This window comes from Mauremys mutica, unplaced genomic scaffold, assembly GCF_020497125.1.
Source record: "Mauremys mutica isolate MM-2020 ecotype Southern unplaced genomic scaffold, ASM2049712v1 Super-Scaffold_100443, whole genome shotgun sequence".
Lineage (NCBI taxonomy): Eukaryota > Metazoa > Chordata > Testudines > Geoemydidae > Mauremys > Mauremys mutica.
Window position 1 is genome coordinate 24083 of NW_025423342.1, and position 23417 is coordinate 47499.

Here is a 23417-nt window from a genome sequence, read left to right on the forward strand (position 1 = left end):
CAATGTGTGTCTCTGTGTTGATCCACCTGTCAAATCCACACAGGGAAAGCTCCCGATAGCACAAAACTCTGCCCTATGAAATCATGGAACATGTGCTCTTTGCTCTGTGAAAGCATGTAAAGAATCCAAGCGCTGGAGGACAGGGTTTGGGTCCAGAGTGACCTAGACAAATTGGAGGATTGGGCCAAAAGAAATCTGAGGAGGTTCAACAAGGAGAAGTGCAGAGTCCTGCACTTAGGACGGAAGAATCCCAGGCACTGCCACAGACTGGGGACTGACTGAGTGAGGGGGGATTTGATAGCAGCCTTCAAGTATCTGAAAGAGCAGCAGTGTGGGCTTTCTCCTGGCCACTTTTGCTGGGCTGGGCAGGCGTCCTGGAGGCCTTTCTAGAAGAGAATTGGGAACGGAGTTAGAAAAACCAATGTGAAAACCAGAACCTCAGGTTTAGACTCATTTATTTATAATATTAAATCTTCAATTCTAGTGTCACAGTCAATACAATTGCTTCAGCCTGATAGTTGCCCAAAGGGAAACTTAATGTCTCTTCAAGGGGAGTGGAGAGAAAACACTTTTCAGAGTCCAAGAGAGACAAGGTGGTGAGGGTACGAGCTTGCAGAGGACCAACCTCTGTTGGTGAAAGAGACAAGCTGTGGAGCTAACCCAGCACCCTTCTTCAGTTCTGTGTAGCCTGGAAGGTCGTCTCCTCCATAACCAGCAGTTAGAACATAAGAACAGCCACACTGAGTCAGACCAGTTCATCTAGCCCACTCTCCCGAAAGTGGCCAATGCCCGGCGCCCCAGAGGACCCCTGGGACCAACATGGATACAACACCACCACAAACAAGGTTAAAAGTCAATGCACAGTGGAGAAGGATCTTGTGTTTCATTCCTTATGTGCTAGTCCCATCATGTGGCCATTTCCTTTTCTTCCTTTCTGTTAAAAGCTTTGGTGTTTTGCACAGAAACATTATTTCCCCAGGACAGACCCAGGAGTGGGGGCTGCATTCCTGTACCAAACAGTCACTGGAAGGGGGCAGACAAAGGCCTTTAGGACGAGGCATCCTTCACTATCAAAAGATCATCTTCCTCCTGCAGATCACTGGCAGCCTGCAGATTCCTTTGCTGTTACAATTATAATGACATGAACAAAAGGGAGGAAAAATAAACATAAACGCCAAGTTGCAATACAGGTGGGGAAAAGGACGATCACGGTTAAGCCAAACACGTCAAAATAAAAATTAATACAAAAAAGGGGAGGGGGAAGAGATCAGGTATGTGGAGATCCCCTTGATATTTCAACGCACATTGTTAGAATCAAAGTTCAGACTTGACACTGGAAAACCTGCAACTACCTGTCTCTCTGAACACCTGTGATGAGCAAGATGGAGTTGGGACACTTGTTCTGCTTCAATCATTTATTGTCTCTCTGTTCTCTCCTTCTTCTCCCCCCAATTCCTCGTCTCCAATGTCTCTGCCTTTCTCCTCTTGCTCCCTCTCCCCTGCCCTTTCCAGGAACTCACACTCTACAGCATTTAGGACAAGCCAGAGCTCCCATGTTCTGCACATGAGCCTGTGTCAGAGGACGTGTGACCCCGTCAGAACCAGTCACCAAATCAATATGACCCTTTATGGGCGACTTCTCTGCCTGCTCTGCAATTTACACCCCCCCCCCACTGAAGGGGGTGGGGTACAGCTCTGACTGAGAGGCCCCACAGGAGAAACTTCAGCCCAAAGACAAATTTGTGTGAAATGTTGAGAAGTGAAGAGCCCCCTTCCCTTCCCCCCAAATCCCCAGAACTCTAGAGTCACCCCCATGGCATCAGCACAGGGAACCCAGTGAGCTGGGGTTACAGAATACAAGGGGGAGGGAGCAGGGGAGAGAGGTGACAGGGAATCTCTCTCTTTCCTTCTCTCTTCACTTTCTGTTCGTCTCTTTCCTTCCAGGAACTGCAGTCACAGCAGGGAGGGGTTTGTCTCTTTATTAGGGATCCCTCTGTGTCACGGACGCTGCAAAAGTCATAGATTCTGTGGCTTCTGCAGTGGCCTCTGCGGCTGACTCCATGGCTGCCCCAGCAGCTGGCCTGGGGGCAGCTTGAGCAGTGGTTCCAAGGGTGGCAGGCGCAGCCACAGCTCAGTGGCTCCTGGCACCTGTCCCGAGGTGGCCGGAGCAGGGCTGGCCTCTGGGGCTCCCCTCACCTGGCAGCATCTGGAGTGGCCGTGGGTCCCCGGGGCTTCTCCCCCAGTACATGGTGCCACGGGCCCCCTGGACTCCCTGCGCCCACAGCTGGTGCCATGGAACCCCTGGGCCTCCCTCCCCACGATTCAATGCGGGGTATTTATGGTATAAGTCATGGTCGGGTCATGGGCAATGATCTTTTGGGTTTTGCCCGTGATCTGTCCATGACATTTACTAAAAAAACCTGGGATTAAATCTTCGCCTTCCTCATTATCGATCAAATAAATCGAAATGCCTCCACCTGCAAGTGGATTTAGCCCAGGACCCTCAGAGTCAGCAGCTGTTACGCCCCCACTGAGCTCTCTGGTCAGGTGTCCTAGCGCTGGAATCTTTTATCTCCATTAAGGCACTTCAACACTTTAATGAAGTCACCTTTCAATCTTCTTTTGATAAGCTAAACAGGTTGAGCTCTTTCAATAGCTCACTAGAAGGCATTTTTCTCCAGCCCTCAGAACATTTGGTGGCTCTTTGCTGCCCCAGCTCCAATTTCACAACATCTTTTTCAAAGGAGGACACCAAAACTGGAGGCTATTCCAGTATCAGTCTCACTGATGCCGTGTCACCTCCTGTGACATTATTGACATAATCTGTAACCGTATAGATCACCGTTGCGACCGCTGTTCTATTTGTAGCCAATATTGTAGAAAGGTTGTAGCGTAAGGGGTCTATGGAGAGGTTCTGATTGGCTGATTATAATTATGCTATTTCTAGATGTGTATCATTTTTATAGTTGACGTTATGAATTCCTGCTCATTTCCCCACTGGCTGGAGCATGGCTAGAGTGTGTCTGTGGTTAATGATGTTGCTATAGATTGTTCGTTTCCTGCCTTGGCAATTCAGACAGTCCCTTTTCCCAACATATCTCCAGCACATCATTAGTTCCAATAACAGGGGCAGCTTTTCTCTGGGGCACTGAGATTTTTTGGGGAGTTGGTGGCTCCTTTCTTTCCTCACCCTGGAGTAAACTCATAAGAACATAAGAACATAAGAAAGGCCGTACCGGATCAGACCAAAGGTCCATCTAGCCCAGTATCTGTCTACCGACAGTGGCCAATGCCAGGTGCCCCAGAGGGAGTAAACCTAACAGGCAATGATCAAGTGATCTCTCTCCTGCCATCCGTCTCCATCCTCTGACGAACAGAGGCTAGGGACACCATTCTTACCCATCCTGGCTAATAGCCATTTATGGACTTAGCCACCATGACTTTATCCAGTTCCCTTTTAAACATTCTTATAGTCCTAGCCTTCACAACCTCCTCAGGTAAGGAGTTCCACAAGTTGACTGTGCGCTGCATGAAGAAGAACTTCCTTTTATTTGTTTTAAACCTGCTGCCTATTAATTTCATTTGGTGACCCCTAATTCTTGTATTATGGGAATAAGTAAATAACTTTTCCTTATCCACTTTCTCAACATCACTCATGATTTTATATACCTCTATCATATCCCCCCCTAGTCTTCTCTTTTCCAACCTTAGTCTTCTCTTTTCCAACTCAGCTTTTTATTCCATGGTTCATGTTTTATGGAATAACAACATCAGCATGAAGAAAGAGGAGAGTGAATATCTCACTGCTAGGGCTGAAGGTGGCCACGTCCCCTCTGTCTGACCGTTGCCATTGCAGGACAGAAGGTTTCAATGGAATCGAATGCCCTGGCTCAGACAAGAGACACAGGGAGGTTTTGCTGTTCATGGATCCATGCAAAGGAAATTGTGTCTCTGTGTGAAACTGAGGAGGGACATGAAACGCCCACAGGGTAGCGCAATGCCCTAAGCTAAGGCAGGAGGGTGAAGGAATCGGGCTGAGGAATGACTGACGTGGACTCACCTGGTATTGAAATGACATTTGTTTCTGACAGGCAGTGAGAAACTGACATTAATTCAGATGCAGGGTTGAGGCTTCTTTAGCTCCTTGTAGAACTTGAACTTGATTTCCCAGAAGGGAGAAAGGGAAAGTCTGGGGCTGCCTTGAGTCCCTGGCTGGGTCTCCTGGGCAGTGGAAAACATCCCTTGTTTGGCCCTGCCAAGGGGATCGTGGAGGCTGAGACGCCCCTCGGCTTGGATCAAAGGGGGAGTTGGATGGAATTTATCACACAACCCTCCCTGCTCCCCAGAGCCCCACGGGGAGAAGCTAGAGAAGGGGGAGTCATTCCTCCCCTGCGCTCCCAGAAGAGCTGCTAGCAGGGCTGCCCAGAGGCGGGTGCAAGTGGGGCAATTTGCCCCAGGCCCTGGGTCTTGCAGGGGCCCCCACAAGCAGGAGCGTCGCTGGGGGGAGCAGGGGGGGCTGCCGCTCCCCCACTGAGCACATTCCCCCAAAGTGGCACCTTAGTAGGAATTTGGAATAAGGTGGAAAGATCTGGAATTTCCCCCCCACACACACACACCTCCTGGGGTGGCAGGGGGTGCAGGTGGAGGGGCAGAGCCCAGGGCTGGGGTGGTGGGGGGTGTCGGTGGGGGAGCAGTAGGGGGGAAAGGGCGGAGCCAAGAGCTGGGGCAGCATGGGGTATGTGGGGGGCAGAGCCCAGGGCTGGGGTGGCAGGGAGGTGCAGTAGGGAGCCCAGGGCTTGGGTGGGGGCAGCCAACATTTTTTTTGCTTGGGATGGCAAAAAACCTAGAGCCGGCCCTGCCTCCACGCACCGTGAGGTAGGTAGGAGCGGCTCGTTATTATCCCTACTTGAAAGAGGGAGAAGCTAAGGCTGAGAAAGGAGAATTGACTTGTCTTAGGTCACACGGCCAGTCAGTGGCAGAGTTGGGAATAGGACCCAAGAGGCCTGATTTTCAAACTAACCATCGGATCTTGAATTTCAGACATTGAATGACCTGAATAAAATGCTCTCAGATGAGCTCCAGACCAGGGCCGCCCAGAGGATTCCGGGGGCCCGGGGTCTTCGGCGGCGGGGGGCCCTTCCGTTCCGGGACCCGCTGCCGAAGTGCCCTGAAGACCCGCGGCGGGGACCCCCCCGCCGCCGAATTACCGCCGAAGCGCAGCCCGGTCTTCGGCGGTAATTCGGCGGAGGGGGGCCTCTGCCACGGGTCTTTGGGGCACTTCGGCGGCGGGTCCCGGAACGGAAGGGCCCCCCGCCGCCGAATTACCGCCGAAGACCGGGCTGTGCTTTCGCGGCGGGTCCCGCTCCGTCTTCGGTGGTAATTCACCAGTGGGGGGGTCCTTCCGCCCCGGAGCAGAAGGACCCCCCGCCGGCAAAGACCGGGAGCGGAAGAAGCTCCTGCGCCCGGCCCCGCAAGAGTTTTCCAGACCCCGCTCCAGGGGCCCCGAAAAACTCTGGTGGGGGCCCCTGTGGGGCTCGGGGCCTGGGGCAAATTGCCCCTCTTGCCCCCCCTTCTGGGCGGCCCTGGCTACAAATATAGAACCGTGGTCGCAGCAGTGATCTATACAGTTACAGATTATGTCAATAACATCACAGGAGGTGACACGGCATCAGTGAGACTGATACTGGAATACTGCCTCCAGTTTTGGTGTCCTCATTTGAAAATGATGTTGTGAAATTGGAGCTGGGGCAGCAAAGAGCCACCAAAGGTTCTGAGGGCTGGAGAAAAATGCCTTCTAGTGAGGCCTGGTCTACACTAGGCGTTTAAACCGGTTTTAGGAGCATAAAACCGATTTAACGCCACACCTGTCCACACTAAGAGGCCCTTTATATCGGTATAAAGGGCTCTTTAAACTGGTTTCTGTACTCCTCCCTAACGAGAGGAGTAGCGCTAATATCGATATTACCATATCGGATTAGGGTTAGTGTGGACGCTGATCGACGGTATTGGCCTCCAGGCGGTATCCCACAGTGCACCACTGACCGCTCTGGACAGCAATCTGAACTCGGATGCAGTGGCCAGGTAGACAGGAAAAGCCCCGCGAACTTTTGAATATTTCCTGTTTGCCCAGCGTGGAGCTCCGATCAGCACGTGTGGCGATGCAGTTAAAAATCAAAATAAAGAAAGAGCTCCCGCATGGACCATGCGGATGTGATCACTGTAAGGGCAGGGAAATCTGTTCTATCAGCGCTCCGTTACAGAAGACGAAATTCAAAATCATTTAAAAAAAATCTCCAGACAGATGCCATAGCAGGGACTCAGCGCACTGCTGCGTGACAAGCGTAATGGAAAGCCAAAGAATCAAATGGACGCTCAAGGACTGGAGGACTCAAGCTATCCCACAGTTCCTGCAATCTCCGAAAAGTATTTGCATTCTTGGCTGAGCTCCAAATGCTTCTAGGGTCAAACACAGTGTCCGCGGTGGGTCAGGGCATAGCTCAGCAATTTACGCAACCCCCCACCCACCCCCAGAAGTGAAAGGGAAAACAATCCTCTCTTGACTCTTTTACATGTCACCCTATCTTTACTGAATGCTGCAGATAGACGCGATGCTGCAGCACTCAACACCAACATCCTTGCTCCCCCCTGCCATGGGTGGCTGATGGTGCAAAAGGACTGGTATCCGTCCTCACCATCAGTCTATTGGCACATGGGGCAGTGCAAAAGGGCTGGTAACCATGCTGACTAGCGTCCGTCAGGTCGATCAAGGGCGCCTGGCCCTAATTTTTCCTGGTAGATGGTGCAGTATGGCTGATAACCATTGTCATCATAGCAACAGGGGGCTGAGCTCCATCAGCCCCCACCCTTCATGTGTAAAGAAAAGATTCAATTGCCCCTGGACTAGCAGAGGGATGCTGGGCTCCTCTCCTCCACACTCCTTACTGTTCTGTCTGGTCTATCATAGCAGCTGGAGGCTGCCTTCCACTCATTTCTCACTAACAAGTCAATGTGTCTTATTCCTGCATTCTTTATTACTTCATCACATAAGTGGGGGGACAATGCTACGGTAGCCCAGGAAGGCTGGGGGAAGAATGGAATCAACAGGTGGGGTTGTTGCAGGAGCATCTCCTGTGAAAAGCATACAGCTCATAATTTCTGCAGGATCTGACACAGAGCAGCTGTGCTCTCTGGTTCTATGATACAGTGATTCTCTAGAACACTTGCCCATATTCTAGGCGGGGCTGATTCTGTTTTTAGATACCAAAAAGGAGGGATTGACTCAGGGAGTCATTCCCAATTTTGGCTTTTGCGCCCCTGGCTGATCGGCCAGGGGCACTTATGAAAGCAGCAAATGGTGCAAAAGGACCGGTAACCATGATCATCTTATTACCAATTTATGGTATGGTAGATGGTGCAGTATGGCTAGTAACCATCTCTGCTGTCATGCAAAAGCAAAAGCATGCTTCTGTGTAGCGCTGCTGAATCGCCTCTGTGAGCGGCATCTAGTACACATACGGTGATAGTCACAAAAGGCAAAACAAGCTCCATGATTGCCATGCTATGGCATCTGCCAGGGCAATCCAGGGAAAAAAGGCACGAAATGCTTGTCTGCCGTTGCTTTCACAGAGGAAGGAGTGACTGACGACATTTACCCAGAACCACCCGCGACAATGATTTTTGCCCCATCAGGCACTGGGATCTCAACCCGGAAATTCCAAGGGGTGGGGGAGGTTGCGGGAACTATGGGATAGCTACGGAATAGCTACCCACAGTGCAACGCTCCAGAAATCGACGCTAGCCTCGGACAGTGGACGCACACCACCGATTTAATGTGTTTAGTGTGGCCGCGCGCACTCGATTTTATACAATCTGTTTTGCTAAACCGGTTTATGTAAATTCGGAATAATCCCGTAGGTTAGACATACCCTGAGCTATTGAAAGAGCTCAACCTGTTTAGCTTATCAAAAGAAGATTGAAAGGTGACTTCACTGAAGTGTTGAAGTGCCTTCAGGGAGAGAAAAGATTTGGGAATTAAAGGGCTCTTGAATCAAGCAGAGAAAGGTATAACAAGACCCAATGGCTGGAAGATGAAAAGAGAGAAATTCATATTACAACAAAGGCACAAATATTCAACAGCGAGGATGATTCACCACAGGAACAAGCTACCAAGGAAAATGGTGGATTCTCCATGTCTTGATGTCATTTCATGAAGACTAGATGCCTTTCTGGAATGTATTTGCCCCCAAAGTAGCTATTGTGCCATACAGGAGGCCTGTGATATGCAGGGGGTCAGATTAGATGCTCTAATGGTCTCTTCTGGCCATAAAGGCGACTAATTTCTGAAAAACTGAGTGTAGCATGGGGAGCAGCGTCTGATGTTTCCCTGTCTAGCCGGCTTGCTGCCTAGAATGAACGCTCCTTGAATGGGGTGATCCACAGAGAGTAGCTCAAACGTGCAAAGTGCCAGGCCAGGGGCAGGACATTAGCCCAGCAAGGGAGGGGTGTGGCAGTGACATCACAAAGGCCTTTTGCAGGACCTCCGCCTATTGGTCCAAGGTGGTGGGGAGGTGGTGACCTCACAGAGAGATGCTGACATCAGCCAGGCAGGACGGGGGCGAGGGGCCAGGGAAACCTCAGAGACCCCTGTGGCTTTGCTGCAGCAAGTCTCCTTCTCCAGGTCTCTCTTTGAGGACTGAGGGAGTATTCGGGTTCACGGACGTGAGCGCCAGGAGGAACCTCTTTTGAGTTTTCTCCTTCCCTTTTAGTGATTTTACTAGAAAACAGCCGTCCCTGTTTAGAAGGTAAGAGCCTCCTCAAGGTCTGAAACCTGTTCAGTCTGATCCATCTGGTGACAGGTCACTTCCCTTCTCTATACCTCAGGCTCCTCCCCATCTGTCCAATGGGAACAGGGACAGTTCTCGAACTCTGGGCAGTCGTGAGCCTGAGTGAGAGAAGGGGCGTTAAAGCCCTCTGTGAAGGAGAAAGGGGAGTTTCACGGTGTTTAGCACCAAGGAATTCTAAAGTTTGCTAAAATGTCTAGTCTGTGGAAACAAGAAATGGTCGGGGCCAAACTTTTTAACCATTGCCTTTTCTAAATCCCGTTCAGGGGTGTGAGTCCCTGTCTTTTCGGTACCTGGGGTTCTTTGCCAGCAGGAGAGAAGAGGTTCCTGCCTCCATTTTTGTGGCCTTAACAAACCAGGAGTTGTGCCCCAGTTCTCGTCTGAGATACCTGAAAAAGAACATCTTCCCATCCATGAACAAGACAGGACCTATCTTTCAAAGGGGAACAAAGAGACCCCTGGGCCTTACAGACTAGCTAGCCTCACTTCCATAGCTGGAGAGATACTGGAATATATTCTTAAACACTCAGTTTGTCAGCAGCACCTACTGGATAATTTGGTTCTTAGCACGAAGGATCATGGATTTGTCAAGAACAAATCATCCCAAACCAATCCTCTTTCCTTCTTTGGCAGGGTTCCAGGCCTAGTGGAGGTGGGTAAACAGTATGAATGATGATTTGGAAAATGGAGTGGAGAGTATCGTTCTAAAATGTGCAGCTGACACCAAGCACTTTGGAGCACAGGACTGGAATTCAAAACGCCCTTAACAAATTGGAGACTTGGTCTTCTTGAGCCAAACCCCATGGCTGGGCCCCTCTCTCTAGACTGGGCTGAAGTGAAACCCCAGAGCCAGACACTCCTCCTCCTGGGCAGTGCGCTCCGACCTGGAATGGTCAGATGCTGCTTAGCGCTGTCAGAGCAGCTTTGGCTGTGGGATTCTCCCAGCACTTTCCAATAGCGGGAAGGTACGAAATACCCATTTGCCTGCTGGGGACGGAGCCCTAGAGGGGGGACCAACTTGCCCAGAGTCCCCCAGGAAAAGGAAAACAACCAGCAGTGGAACCGATAGGAAACCCAGCAATGGAACTCAGGAGTCCTGGGGGTGTGCTAGGGTGACCAGATGTCCCAATTTTATAGGGACAGTCCCAATTTTGGGGTCTTTTTCTTATCTAGGATCCTATTACCCCCCACTCCCTGTTCCGATTTTTCACACTTGCTGTCTGGTCACCCTTGGGTGTGCACATGTGGGGTTCCAGCTGCTCCCTGCCCCCCTCATTGAAGCAGGTGTGCAGGGTTCCTGCCCTGGGAACTGCAGGGCAGAGGCTGATTGGAGGTAAGGTCTGGCTGCAGGCAGGGCAAGGGGTGCGGGGCTGGCTGGAGACAGGGGTGTGTGGGGCAGGCTGGCTGGCTGCAGGCAGGGGTGTGTGGCAGGAGTTGGCTGGAGACAGGGCAGGGTGTCCACGGCTGGGGGTGTGTGGGGGCTGGCTGGCTTTGGGCGGGGCCACAGGGGGTGTGGCAGGAGATAGCTGGAGACAGGGCAGGGGTTGTGGCAGGGGCTGGCTGTGGGCAGGGGGTGTGGGGCTGGCTGCAGGCAGGGCAGTGGGTACGGGGCTGGCTGCGGGCAGGGCAGGGGGTGTGGGGCTGGCTGCAGGCAAGGCAGGGAGGACGCAGCTGGTGGGGGCAGGGCAGAGGGTGCAGGGCTGGCTGCAGACAGGGGCCAGCTGCAGGGAGGGCAGGGGGTGCAGGGCTCACTGAAAATGTCCTGAGCGGTATTTTAAGGTGAAGATAACACCATGGTTACCAGTTGACTGGCACATCCTGGGTTAAAAAAAGGAAGGGACCTGGAGTTAATAATTTGAAGTATTTGTGTTACCAGCCCTGTCGCTGTCTGACCCCGCTTCAGTGTGGAGCAGGTGTGTACGTTGCTGTGTGGAACGCACAGACTCCTGCAGAGCAGGGGCAGCTGTTTCCATGGCAGAGAGCCTGGCACTTAGGAGACTTTCTACACTTGCTGTTTTGAAGCAATTCAGTAAAATAACGGTGGAGCTACAATGTCCAGTCCAAAATTTCAGCCCCATTGGTGCAAAAACGCTATTTTAGGATCTAAACAGGAGGCTTCCAGCGCTAGGACACCTGACCAGAGAGCTCAGTGGGGGCGTAACAGCTGCTGACTCTGAGGGTCCTGGGCTAAATCCACTTGCAGGTGGAGGCGTTTCGATTTATTTGATCGATAATGAGGAAGGTGAAGATTTAATCCCAGGTATTTTTAGTAAATGTCATGGACAGATCACGGGCAAAAACCAAAAGCTCATTGCCCATGACCCGGCCATGACTTATACCATAAATACCCCTCATTGAATCGTGGGGAGGGAGGCCCAGGGGTTCCATGGCACCAGCTGTGGGCGCAGGGAGTCCAGGGGGCCCGTGGCACCATGTACTGGGGGAGAAGCCCCGGGGACCCACGGCCACTCCAGATGCTGCCAGGTGAGGGGAGCCCCAGAGGCCAACCCTGCTCCGGCCACCTCGGGACAGGTGCCAGGAGCCACTGAGCTGTGGCTGCTCCTGCCACCCTTGGAACCACTGCTCAAGCTACCCCCAGGCCAGCTGCTGGGGCAGCCACGGAGTCAGCCACAGTGGCCACTGCAGAAGCAACAGAATCTATGACTTTTGCAGCCTCCGTGATACAGAGGGATCCCTAATAAAGAGACAAACCCCTCCCTGCTGTGACTGCAGTTCCTGGAAGGAAAGAGAAGAACAGAAAGTGAAGAGAGAGATTCCCTGTCACCTCTCTCCCCTGCTCCCTCCCCCTTGTATTCTGTAACCCCATCTCACTGGGTTCCCTGTGCTGGTGCCATGGGGGTGACTCTAGAGTTCTGGGGATTTGGGGGGAGGGGAAGGGGGCTCTTCACTTCTCAGCATTTCACACAAATTTGTCTTTGGGCTGAAGTTTCTCCTGTGAGGCCTCTCAGTCAGAGCTGTACCCCACCCCCTTCAGTGGGGGTGTGTGTAAATTGCAGAGTAGGCAGAGAAGTCGCCCATAAAGGGACATATTGATCCGGTGACTGGTTCTGACCGGGGTCACATGTCCTCTGACACAGGCTCATGTGCAGAACATGGGAGCTCTGGCTTGTCCTAAATGCTGTAGACTGTGAGTTCCTGGAAAGGGCAGGGGAGAGGGAGCAAGAGGAGAAAGGCAGAGACATTGGAGATGAGGAATTGGGGGGAGAAGAAGGAGAGAACAGAGAGACAATAAATGATTGAAGCAGAACAGGTGTCCCAACTCCATCTTGCTCAACAGGTGTTCAGAGAGAGGTAGTTGCAGGGTTTCCTGTGCCAAGTCTGAACTTTGATTCTAACAATGTGCGTTGAAATATCAAGGGGATCTCCACATACCTGATCTCGTCCCCCCTCCCCTTTTTTGTATTAATTTTTATTTTGACGTGTTTGGATTAACCGTGATCATCCTTTTCCCCACCTGTATTGCAATTTGGGGGTTATGTTTATTGTGCCTCCCTTTTGTTCATGTCATTATAATTGTAACAGCAAAGGAATCTGCAGGAGCAAAAACTGACTCAAAACTTTATTTCCCCATCATGCCGGAACATCCTACAAACAGCTCACGGAGCTGGAATCATAACACGCAAGGCCAGGGGAGGGGAGATGCAGGTTTCCAAGTGTTCTGTCTTTCTCAGATGACACATTCCAGCCCCTTGTGTGCCTCCATCCTGTATGACCTGCTGGACTTCGACATGTTTATTGTCTCATTCTATAGATAATGTGATTATAACACAATGTGACTGAAATTAAACCACTTCCAGATGAGGAAACAACAGAAGAGAAAAGCCATTATTGCATTGGCTGGGAATCAAACGCAGATGAATTGCTTGGAAAGCACCTACACACACCACTATACCACCAATGCGTCTGGCAGGAGTAGCTTTCCTGCAGGCTCTGTGTGCTGGCAAAGGGGGTGACACATGACCATTGAGTTAGTGAGCAGGGTGGATGGGCTGGAAGCTGCCTGACAGCTGGGAGCAGAGTTACCATCCCAGAGTGACTGAAAGAGGGCAAAGGTGAAAACAGAGCTCACTGGGAGCTGGCCCCACCCCCGCCCCACCCCTAGGAGAGGGGAACTGAAGCTCAACTTCAATCACAGAAAAATCTTCCCTGAGAAGGAAGGGGACAGCTTGTTTTAAAGACCAGGTTTGTGTTTGTTCCTGCTACATAGGGAGGGGCTGGGTAGTGCTGATTCCAGCCCCCAGACTCTGGGAGGATAAGGAACAAATTCAGGCTGCCAGTGACCTGCAGGAGGGAGATGATCTTTTGACAGTGACAGAAGCCTCGTCCTAAAGGCCTTTGTCTGCCCCCTTCCAGTGACTGTTTGGCACAGGAATGCAGCCCCCACTCCTGGGTCTCTCCTGGGGAAATAATGTTTCTGTGCAAAACACCAAAGCTTTTAACAGAAAGGAAGAAAAGGAAATGGCCACATGATGGGACTAGGACATAAGGAATGAAACACAAGATCCTTCTCCATGTGCATTGACTTTTAACCTTGTTTGTGGTGGTGGTGTATCCATGTTGGTTCCAGGGGTCCCCTGGGGCACCGGGCATTGGCCACTTTCGGGAGAGTGGGCTAGATGAACTGGTCTGACTCAGTGTGGCTGTTCTTATCTTCTAACTTCTGGTTATGGAAGAGACGACCTTCCAGGCTACACAGAACTGAAGAAGGGTGCTGGGTTAGCTCCACAGCTTGTCTCTTTCACCAACAGAGGTTGGTCCTCTGCAGGCTCTTACCCTCACCCGCCTTGTCTCTCTTGGACTCTGAAAAGTGCTTTCTCTCCACTCCCCTTGGAGAGAAGTTAAGTTTCCCTTTGGGCAACTATCAGGCTGAAGCAATTGTATTGATTGTGACACTAGAATTGAAGATTTAATATTATAAATAAATGAGTCTAAACCTGAGGTTCTGGTTTTCACATTGGTTTTTCTAACTCAGTTCCCAATTCTCTTCTAGAAAGGCCTCCAGGGTGCCTGCCCAGCCCAGCAAAAGTGGCAAGGAGAAAGCCCACAATGCTGTTCTTTCACGTAGTTGAAGGCTGCTATCAAATCTCCCCTCACTCAGTCAGTCCCCAGCCTGTGGCAGTGCATAGGATTCTTCCGTCCTAAGTGCAGGACTCTGCACTTCTCCTTGTTGAACCTCCTCAGATTTCTTTTGGCCCAATCCTCCAGTTTGTCTAGGTCGCTCTGGACCCAAATCCTGTCCTCCAGTGTTTGGATTTTTTACATGCTTTCAGAGGGCTGGTCTACACTGAGGGGGGGGGGAAATCGATCTAAGATACACAACTTCAGCTACGTGAATCGCCCCCTGTCGACTCCGCTACTGCCGTTCACGCTGGTGGAGTTCCGGAGTCGACGAGAGCACTTTCGGGGATCGATATATCACATCTAGATGAGATGCAATATATCGATCCCCGAGAAATCGATCGCTACCCGCTGATACGGTGGGTAGTTTAGACGTACCCACAGAGCAAAGAGCACATGTTCCATGATTTCATAGGGCAGAGTTTTGTGCTATCGGGAGCTTTCCCTGTGTGAATTTGACAGGTGGATCAACATAGAGACACATTATGACCCTTCTCAGGGTGCTAAGGGCTGAGAGTCTCCTTGTTGCCACCTGTCACTAGGAAGAGGGAGTTTTTCATTTGGATGTTAGTGACCAAACTCACCAGCCTGCTGGAACTCAGGCACCCTCCTCTGAGCTACAGCAGCCACCTTAACCCCTGAGTTCCTTCAATGTGTCCCACTCTGGGGTCCAGCCTGAATCACCAGATACTCGGTGAAATCCCAGATCCTCTCTTCCCGAAGTATCCCAGGTTACTAGTTGTTACTGTGGACCATTGCTACTGTATCTCACACAGCACCTGAGTACAGTTTTCAAACAAGCAAAAAATTTATTTAACAACAGATAGAGATTTAAACAAACAAACATGAGTGATGGAAACCAACTGTTACCACTAAACAAAGGCAGAAAATGATAGAATAGAAAGGCCAGCACAAAAAACAGAGAGAGGAACAATAAGATATTAAAAAGGACAATGGTTGGAACACTCCATTTCTCTCAGTCTTTGGATTGATGGGTACTAGAGCTGTAGCTACAGTTGAGGAACCAGGGTAAATTAAATCAAATTAACTTTTCAAGATTAGCCATCATTTCCTGTACGACTAACAAAACACAAAAACAAGACAACTTTCAGTTTTCCAAAATAATTCAGATTATCACACAGTCTCTTACTCTTTAACCAATAACTTCACCTATAATTTCATTTTAATTCGTAACAACAATACATTCAAAGATCAGAAATTCTTGTCATATATGTTAGTTTTCTTTTAATCCCCATTGCCAGCAACTGAACCCTGGTTCTCATTGTGGTTTGTCCCAACGTAGGTCCCAACCACTTCTGTGAGTTCATATATCTCAGGATCTTCAGCCATATGTGTTGGTAGAAGGGGTCTTCTATGTCAGAATGTTTGCATCATGGAGAAAAATACCTCTCTTTTCACACTTTTTAATCTTTTGAAGTAGGAGGTGTAGCAATGAATGAAGCCAAGTCAGTCAGTCTGTTCCGGTGGAGTGCCCCGAACGGGGATTTCCACGTCTATATATTATAATTGGTTACATAAATCATCCTATTATACGCATGTACTAACACAAGCCAGCTCCTCGCCCCCTCTCCTGATTGGTGCTTTATGCACTGCGTACTCCAGTGGTAAACACCTGGTCAGCGCTCTATCAGTGTGTCTCCTGACTGGAAGTGTGGGGGGGTGGGAACCACTTCAGCCGCTCTAAATGTTGGGGGCGGTTTTCCTACCCCCTTAGTGCTTAAGAAGTGTAACGTTCCTACATCCCCTCCTTTTCTGTTTTGTCAACCCGTGCCTGGTCCGCATGTTTCATGATTCTATGGGCATACATGACGGCCTGGAATGTAGGCAGGGGTTTGCGCCGACAGGGTGTAAAACACATCCTAATTATATTAGGAATACACTGAGCAAAGCAACAAAAACCAATCAAGCAGGCGATAACAATCAAAGCATATTGCAAAACAATTCGAGCCCATCCCATGGATGGCAGCCAGAAAGATGTACTTAGCCCAACTGAAAAGGCTGACATTGGCATTACAATCTAATCTCATGGGGATTGAGCTTTGCCGGCGTCGGGTGCGGGTCTCATTAGTTTGGGAGCCGGTCAACATTGACCTCGTGGGGAGTATCAACGTGAGCCTGCTTAGGCAGCACTGAGCTTCTGAAATGTTGGCCGGAATATAATTAAAGGTCCTCTGACCACATGTAGAAAATCAACCCTCCGGTAACAAGATGTGCCCGTAATTGCTGGACACATTTTGAAAGTGTGTACAGTTCCATCCCAGGGTACCCACCCGCAAACATCCTTTTGGGGGCTTGTGACGTGTGCAATTAACCATCCGTACACAGGTCAAACTGGCATAATTGGCTACCCATGGGGTAAAAAGGGACAAGGCACTCGCGGGTTTCACATAAGTGGCTTGACCCCATAGGCTCATGGAAGAATATCGAATCTCGGTGGCATTAATATAATTAACATCCCTATTGCATCTGCAGCATCGCCTGGCACCTTGCATACTGGGACCAGGCAGGTGCCCAACAGGCCATGCATCTCAGGGGCCTGCTGTAAACAAAAGGAAGATTGATTGGCAAGGACCGCAAATCGAACTCATATATTATAACGCATGCGGCTATGCAATTCGGGTTCGGCCCCAGCCGGTAACACACAAAAACAACACAACAATATGGTAAAGGAATTAGCAATCAAACAGGCAAAAATAGCAGCAGTAAAATTTTCGGGGGTAGGCTCAGCCTTGTTATTCTCCAGCATTTGCTGAGCCTGCTGCGCCAGTCGCTTCACCTGCCCCCAGGTAACCCTCGGTGCCATCTTTGTGGCTCGGCACACTGGAAAGGTCTCGGTTAGGTTCAGATTGAAGTTGGGTATCGGGTTCTTGAGGCTTTGATGCCACGTCATCGTGCCACGGTCGCACATTTTTGGCAGGGACCCACAACGGACCTGTGGAAGTAAGCACAGCGGCATGCCCCCGTCCCCAGGTTATCAATGGAACGGGGCCATACCAAGTAGGGTCCGGGCTCTGCCTATATTTGACAGATGGGCGTGGGAGCGGGGTTTCCATCTTAAAATGTCATTCAGTGGCTATAAAATTCTGAAAGATATTTAAAGTATTTAGAATAAACAATACTATCGCTAATTAATTTTGCTTGGCGCCCAGGGATGGCCCATCATCCCCCACTGTTTTATTTTGCTTTATTAGGTACTCTTTTGTGCAAAAATCCGCAAACCTGTGAAAAATGTAGGCGGGGCCATTATCGGTTTTTATCTGTCGGGGGGGCGGCCCATTACGGCCACCGCAGCAAAAATGTGATTAAGTACATATTTGGCCTATTCGCCCCGTTGGGGGGTGGCCCAAATATAATGAAAGTAGGTATCAATGGTAACATGTAAATATTTCCAGGGAAAAAAGGGGGGATAAAGCGTGACATCCATTTGCCAAATTTGATTGAATTGAAGATCACGGGGATTAACACCCAATTCGGGACTGGCACAATAATTACAGGTTTGGACAATACGTTGGGCCTGAATTAAAGGGATCATAAAATGCTTCGCCAAAAATTTAGCATTTCAATGAAAAAAGGCATGACTATCAATGAAATCCAAAAAGAACAGAATGAGTTAACTTGAGTTAACTGTAAAAAGCTAAAGAAAAAACACTGACTTCAGTCAAGGACACCGCTTCGCAGCTAAGACTTGGCGAACAGCCAAGAAAAAGGGAGGGCTTGGCGAACAGCCAAAAAAAGCAGCTATGAGTGCGGCAGAACTCGGCCAGGCACTAACAAAATGTGTTAGCCAAAAAGGGAAGGGAAGAATCACCATCTGGGCCCATAAGTCCCCTTGGTGCAGCTGTTTTGGCATATGAGCCCAAATCTAAACATAAATTCTTCCCACATAATCACTATCTATTACCCTGGGGACTATCTGAATGCCATATTTTCCGGCATGGGAACGAGGGAGGATTAGCCCCATAGTGCCCGGGGGCAGGGGTCCCAAAAATTGGGTAAGAACCGCCACCACCTCCCCGGGAAAAGTGAGCTCCCTATCTTTGGGACAAAAAGAAATTATAAAAAAAACAATCTTTAAGATCTATTATCATAAGCTGATAATCATATGGGATAAAATTGGGATTTGGGGTTCCACACTGCAGGGGTCCCATGGGTTGAATGCATGCATTAATCTCTCTAAAATCATGGAGCATTCGCCATTTACCAGATTTTTTCTTGATAACAAAAACTGGCGAATTCCAGGGGCTAGTGGATTTTTCCACATGGCCCGCCTGGTATTGTTCCTCACATAAGTGACACAATGCAACAAACTTCTCCTGGGGCAGTGGCCACTGTTCCACCCACTCAGGGGTACTGGTTAGCCACACAAGGGGAAGGGCAATAAACTCAATCATGAATGGTAAAATGTGAACAGAATGAGTTAACTGAAAAAAACTGAAAATATGGCACTGGCCTCAATCAAGGACACCACTAGCTGCTAAAACTTGGTGGACAGCCAAGAGAAAGGGGGACTTAACTACACCCAAGCAAAAGCGGCAAAACTTGGCCAGGCACTAACAGCACTGGCCTCAGTCATAAATGGTAAGATGTGATCCAAATTTGCTTAACAAATCTCTTCCCCATAGGGATACAGCAATATCCATGATATAGGGCAGGGGTCTCAAACATGCGGCCCGCGGAGCTCTTCCCTGCAGCCCGCGGAGCTCCCCAGGGGAGCTCCGCAGGGGCCCCCAAGAGAAAAGCGGAGGCTCCCGCCTCCGCCCCTCTCCTGGAGCCTCGGCGCATAGAGCGCCGAGTCTCCGTCCGAGCGCCTGAGCCCCGCCCCGATCCGAGCCGCGTGGGGAGGGGGCGGGGCTGGGAGCTCTGGGCTGAGCGCTGCGCTCGGCGTGGAGCTCCCAGCCCCGCCCCCTCACCACGCGGCTCTGAGCGGGACGAAGCTCAGGCCTCGCCGGAGACGTGCTCGGGTAAGGGGGGGGGGAAAGCGGGACCCGCCGGGCCCGGGCCGTGGGGGGGGGGGAAGGGAGGCGAGACCCGCCGGGCCGGGGGGGGGGGGAGGGAAGCGGGATCCGCCGGGGCCGGGCCGGGGGAAGGGAAGCGGGACCCGCCGGGGCCGGGCCGGGCCGGGGGAAGGGAAGCGAGACCCGCCGGGGCCGGGCTGGGGGGGGGGAAGGGAAGCGAGACCCGCCGGGGCCGGGCCGGGGGAAGGGAAGCGGGACCCGCCGGGGCTGGGCTGGGCCGGGCCGGGGGGCATGGGCGGCAGGTTATATACTTGTGTGGGGCCCGGGCCCCAGCAATATTCAGGGCTGGGCGCCCTGCTCCAGCAATAGTTGGAGCTGGGTCTCTTCCCGCCCCCCCCCCGGTCCTGCCTGGATCGGCCCCGGCCACCGCAGGTCTCCCCCCGCCGCCACGACCCTGCCTGGAGCAGGTCCCAGCCCCCGCCTGCCACCCCCTCCCCCCACGTGTTCCCCCCCCTCCGCCGCGTTGTGTTGCGTCCCTGCCTGACAGAACGCAGCGCGCCTCTCCCCTGCCTGCTGCCCAGAGGGCTCCCAGCAGATTTGCTGTCTGCTGCCGCAGGGTCCTAGTGCCTGCCATCCGCCAGTACTGGCAAGGCAGGCTGCCCTTACCCTGAGCCTCTCCAACCCCAAACCCTCAGCCCCAGCCAGAGCCCTCATTCCCCCCGCACCCTAATCCTCAGCCCCAGCCCTGAGCACCCCCACATCATGAACCCCTCATCCCCCTGCACCCTAATCCTCTGCCCCAGCCAGAGCCCTCATCCCCCCGCACCCTAATCCTCAGCCCCAGCCCTGAGCACCCCCACATCATGAACCCCTCATCCCCCTGCACCCTAATCCTCAGCCCCAGCCAGAGCCCTCATCCCCCTGCACCCTAATCCTCAGCCCCAGCCAGAGCCCTCATCCCCCCGCACCCTAATCCTCTGCCCCAGCCCTGAGCACCCCCACATCATGAACCCCTCATCCCCTGCACCCTAATCCTCAGCCCCAGCCAGAGCCCTCATCCCCCCCCACCCTAATGCTCTTCCGATGCCCTGAGCGCCCCCACATCATGAACCCCTCATCCACAGCCCTCACCCCACAGCCCAACCCTCTTCCCTAGCCCTGAGCCCCCTCCTGCATCATGTACCCCTCACCCTCAGCCCCACAGCCCTCACCCCTGCACTCCCTCCTATCCCCAAACTCCGTCCCAAAGCCTGCACCCCCACCCCCTGCCGCAGCCTGGAGCCTGCATCGAGCACAGAGCCTGCATCCAGACCCCCTCCCCCACCCAAACTCCCTCCCAGAGCCTTAGGCAGTAAATCTAAGTGCGTGTTTTGTCCTTTGAGTGAGGCGCGCTTAGGGGAGGAGGTGGAGAAGAGACAGGGCAGGGGCGGGGCCTCATGGAAGGGGTGGATTGGGGGTGGGGCCAGGGGCAGCAAGGGGGCGTGTCAGTGATGCGGCCCTCGGGCCAATGCACTAGTCCTCATGCGGCCCTCGGGGTCATTTGAGTTTGAGACCCCTGATATAGGGTTTAAGGAGAATCTCCTTTCCCCCTCTCGCGGAGTTATAGCAATCCATCGGGTGCTTTGTTGAGCAGCCTGCAATCCGCCCACTCCCCAAATTGGCTGGCACTTCGGATTTGTCCCATGTGGACGGCCACTGCCGAGCGGAGATGACTGTAACGTCAGCTCCAGTATCCACCAGCCCTTCAAGGGGGATACCGATAAGCAAGTTTCCTCATTAATTCCCACTGGGCATCAGGATTATCTACCTGCCTCTGAATAGCCTCCTGTAATCTGTTAATAAATTCCACATACGACTCTTGAGGGCCCTGGCGGGTGATGGTAAAGGACCGGGGGGTTTCCCCGTCACCGGTACTGTAAACAGGGCTTTTAAAACACAGCGCCCCACAGCTTGGAGCATTACAAAAGGGATGTTCGCAGCCTGCTCTCGTATAGTGGCGAACTGTCCTGCTCCATACAGTTGCTCGGGAGTATAGGCCCCCCCTAATGCCCGCCCCTGTTGTAATGCTTCCTGTTGAAATTCACTATCCCAAATAACATACTGCATGGGGCTTAAAAGCATCCTACAAGGATCCTTCCAATCTTGGGGGAGCATGCTATACCCATTTGCAATCCTTTCTAACGTACCTCGGGTGAAGGTGGATTTTGATCCCGACTCAGTAACCGTCCGTCTCGCCTCTCGGAGAACGGAATAGGGGGGGGCTGTGATCTCCACTTCAGCTTCCCCCGCTGCGTTGCCTGGGCGATGTGTCACTGGGAACGCAGCCAATAACTCTCCTATCTGCTCGCTGCTCAATTCTCCCTCTTCCTCCCTCTGTATCATTGCCTGAAAAGGGGACAGCCGAAAATTCGGCCGTGAAGAGCCATCCGTACCCGGACATGCATCGTGGCATTCGGGTACCGCCTCAGGCGGCTTAGGGGGCAAGATCCGAGGGTAAGGAGGAAGGGCCGAAGGCGCGGGGGCGAGAAGGATAGCCTTGGATGACGCTTCAACCCTGATTGTTTCCAGAGCCTCCGTACATCGCTGCCAAAGCAGGAGCCACTGCACCGCGGCTCGAGGCTCCGCGTGCAGCATCGCCCCTATCTTTATCCAATCATCTACCGACAGTGACCCGTGATCCGGGTACCAAGGACATTGGCGATCAATTTCAATTAGTAGCTGCTCTATCTGACCCAGGGAGACTGGCCTGCCAGCCTGTTGTATGATATCCTGCAGCTCTTTCGCATGAACTTTCTGCCGAGCTGACAGCTTCCCACCCATACTCACGAAATGAAGCTTTCCAGCGAGTTTCGGTGCACAGAGGGCTATTCCAGCCGGTGAGCAGGGGGAATCACGTCGGGGTCACCAGATGTAGAAATGAATCAAGCCAAGTCCGTCAGTCTGTTCCCGTGGAGCGCCCCGAACGGGGCTATCCACGTCTATTTATTATAATTGGTTACATAAATCATCCTATTATGCGCATGTACTAACTCAAGCCAACTAACCGCCCCCTCTCCTGATTGGTGCTTTATGCACTGCGTACTCCAGTGGTATGCACCTGGTCGGCGCTTAATCAGTGTGTCTCCTGACCGGAAGTGTGGGGGGGGTGGGAACCACTTCAGCCGCTCTAAATGCGGGGGTGGTCTTTCGACACCCTTAGTGCTTAAGAAGTGTAAAGTTCCTACAGAAAAGGAAATGTGATGATGGTTAGCTCAGACAGGAGGAAATGTGCAAGATAACTCCACCAACTATCCATGGCCCATGTATTTAGTGCAAGAATAGTTCTCTTTTTACATCAGGAAAGTGAACTCAAGCTAGCTAACTCCACGGCAACCACAGTGATGAGACCCAGGTAGATTTTATCTCAATGTAGCTGGTTGAAGACACCCCCCATCTCCCCCACCTGGGGTGATGACATTCCTGGTAGAAAGGACACACACTCCCATGACTTGCAGGACAATGGAGTTGAGACAAAGGACCACAGGATCCACCCCAAAGACGGGTGAGCTTCAAAAGTGGGCAACTCGTGTGTGGGAGCTGAGGAACTACAGTGTGCAAAAGATGCAAACAGCCTTAACACTCACTGCCTGGGAACTGTCAAAAGAATTAAAGAAAAAATCTCCTGACAGCTCTAGAGAAGGTTTTTATGAAGTTTGTCTCCTTTACGGATTCTCTGATGTTTAGAAAGGCCTGAACTATGAGTGAAGCTTTTCCCGCACTCGCAGCATTCATAGGGTCTCTCTCCGGTGTGGACTCTGTAATGTGTGACAAGGGTTGAGCTCCGAGAGAAGCTTTTCCCGCACTCACTGCATTCATAGGGTTTCTCTCCTGTGTGGGTCGAAATGACAGTCTGGACCTATACATTGAATGCTTCCGCCGACGTGCACAGGCAGAAATTGTGGAAAAACAACATCGCTTGCCTCACAACCTAAGTCGTGCAGAACGCAATGCCATCCACAGCCTCAGAAACCATCCTGACATTATAATCAAAGAGGCTGATAAAGGAGATGCTGTTGTCATCATGAACAGGTCTGACTACCAAAAGGAGGCCGCCAGACAACTCTCCAATACTAAATTTTACAGGCTACTTCCCTCAGATCCCACTGAGGAATACACTAAGAAACTGCACCATCTACTCAGGACACTCCCTACACTAACACCAGAACAAATCAACATACCCTTAGAGCCCCGACCAGGGTTATTCTATCTACTACCCAAGATCCACAAACCCGGAAATCCTGGATGCCCCATCATCTCGGGCATTGGAACTCTCACTGAAGGACTGTCTGGATATGTAGACTCTCTACTCAGACCCTATGCTACCAGCACTCCCAGCTATCTCCGGGACACCACTGATTTCCTGAGGAAACTACAATGCATTGGTGACCTTCCAGAAAACACCATCCTGGCCACCATGGATGTA

At 51.7% G+C, this 23417-nt stretch overlaps 1 long non-coding RNA gene across 1 annotated transcript; it reads right to left on the reverse strand.

The window, feature by feature from the left end:
• Window positions 1–15373: 15373 nt before the first annotated feature.
• On the reverse strand, window positions 15374–21898 carry LOC123361292. Its single transcript, XR_006576137.1, has 3 exons — window positions 21782–21898; window positions 21142–21340; window positions 15374–16932 (listed from the first exon to the last, which is right to left on the reverse strand). It is a non-coding gene; the product is annotated as an uncharacterized LOC123361292 (long non-coding RNA).
• Between the last annotated feature and the right edge of the window lie 1519 nt (window positions 21899–23417).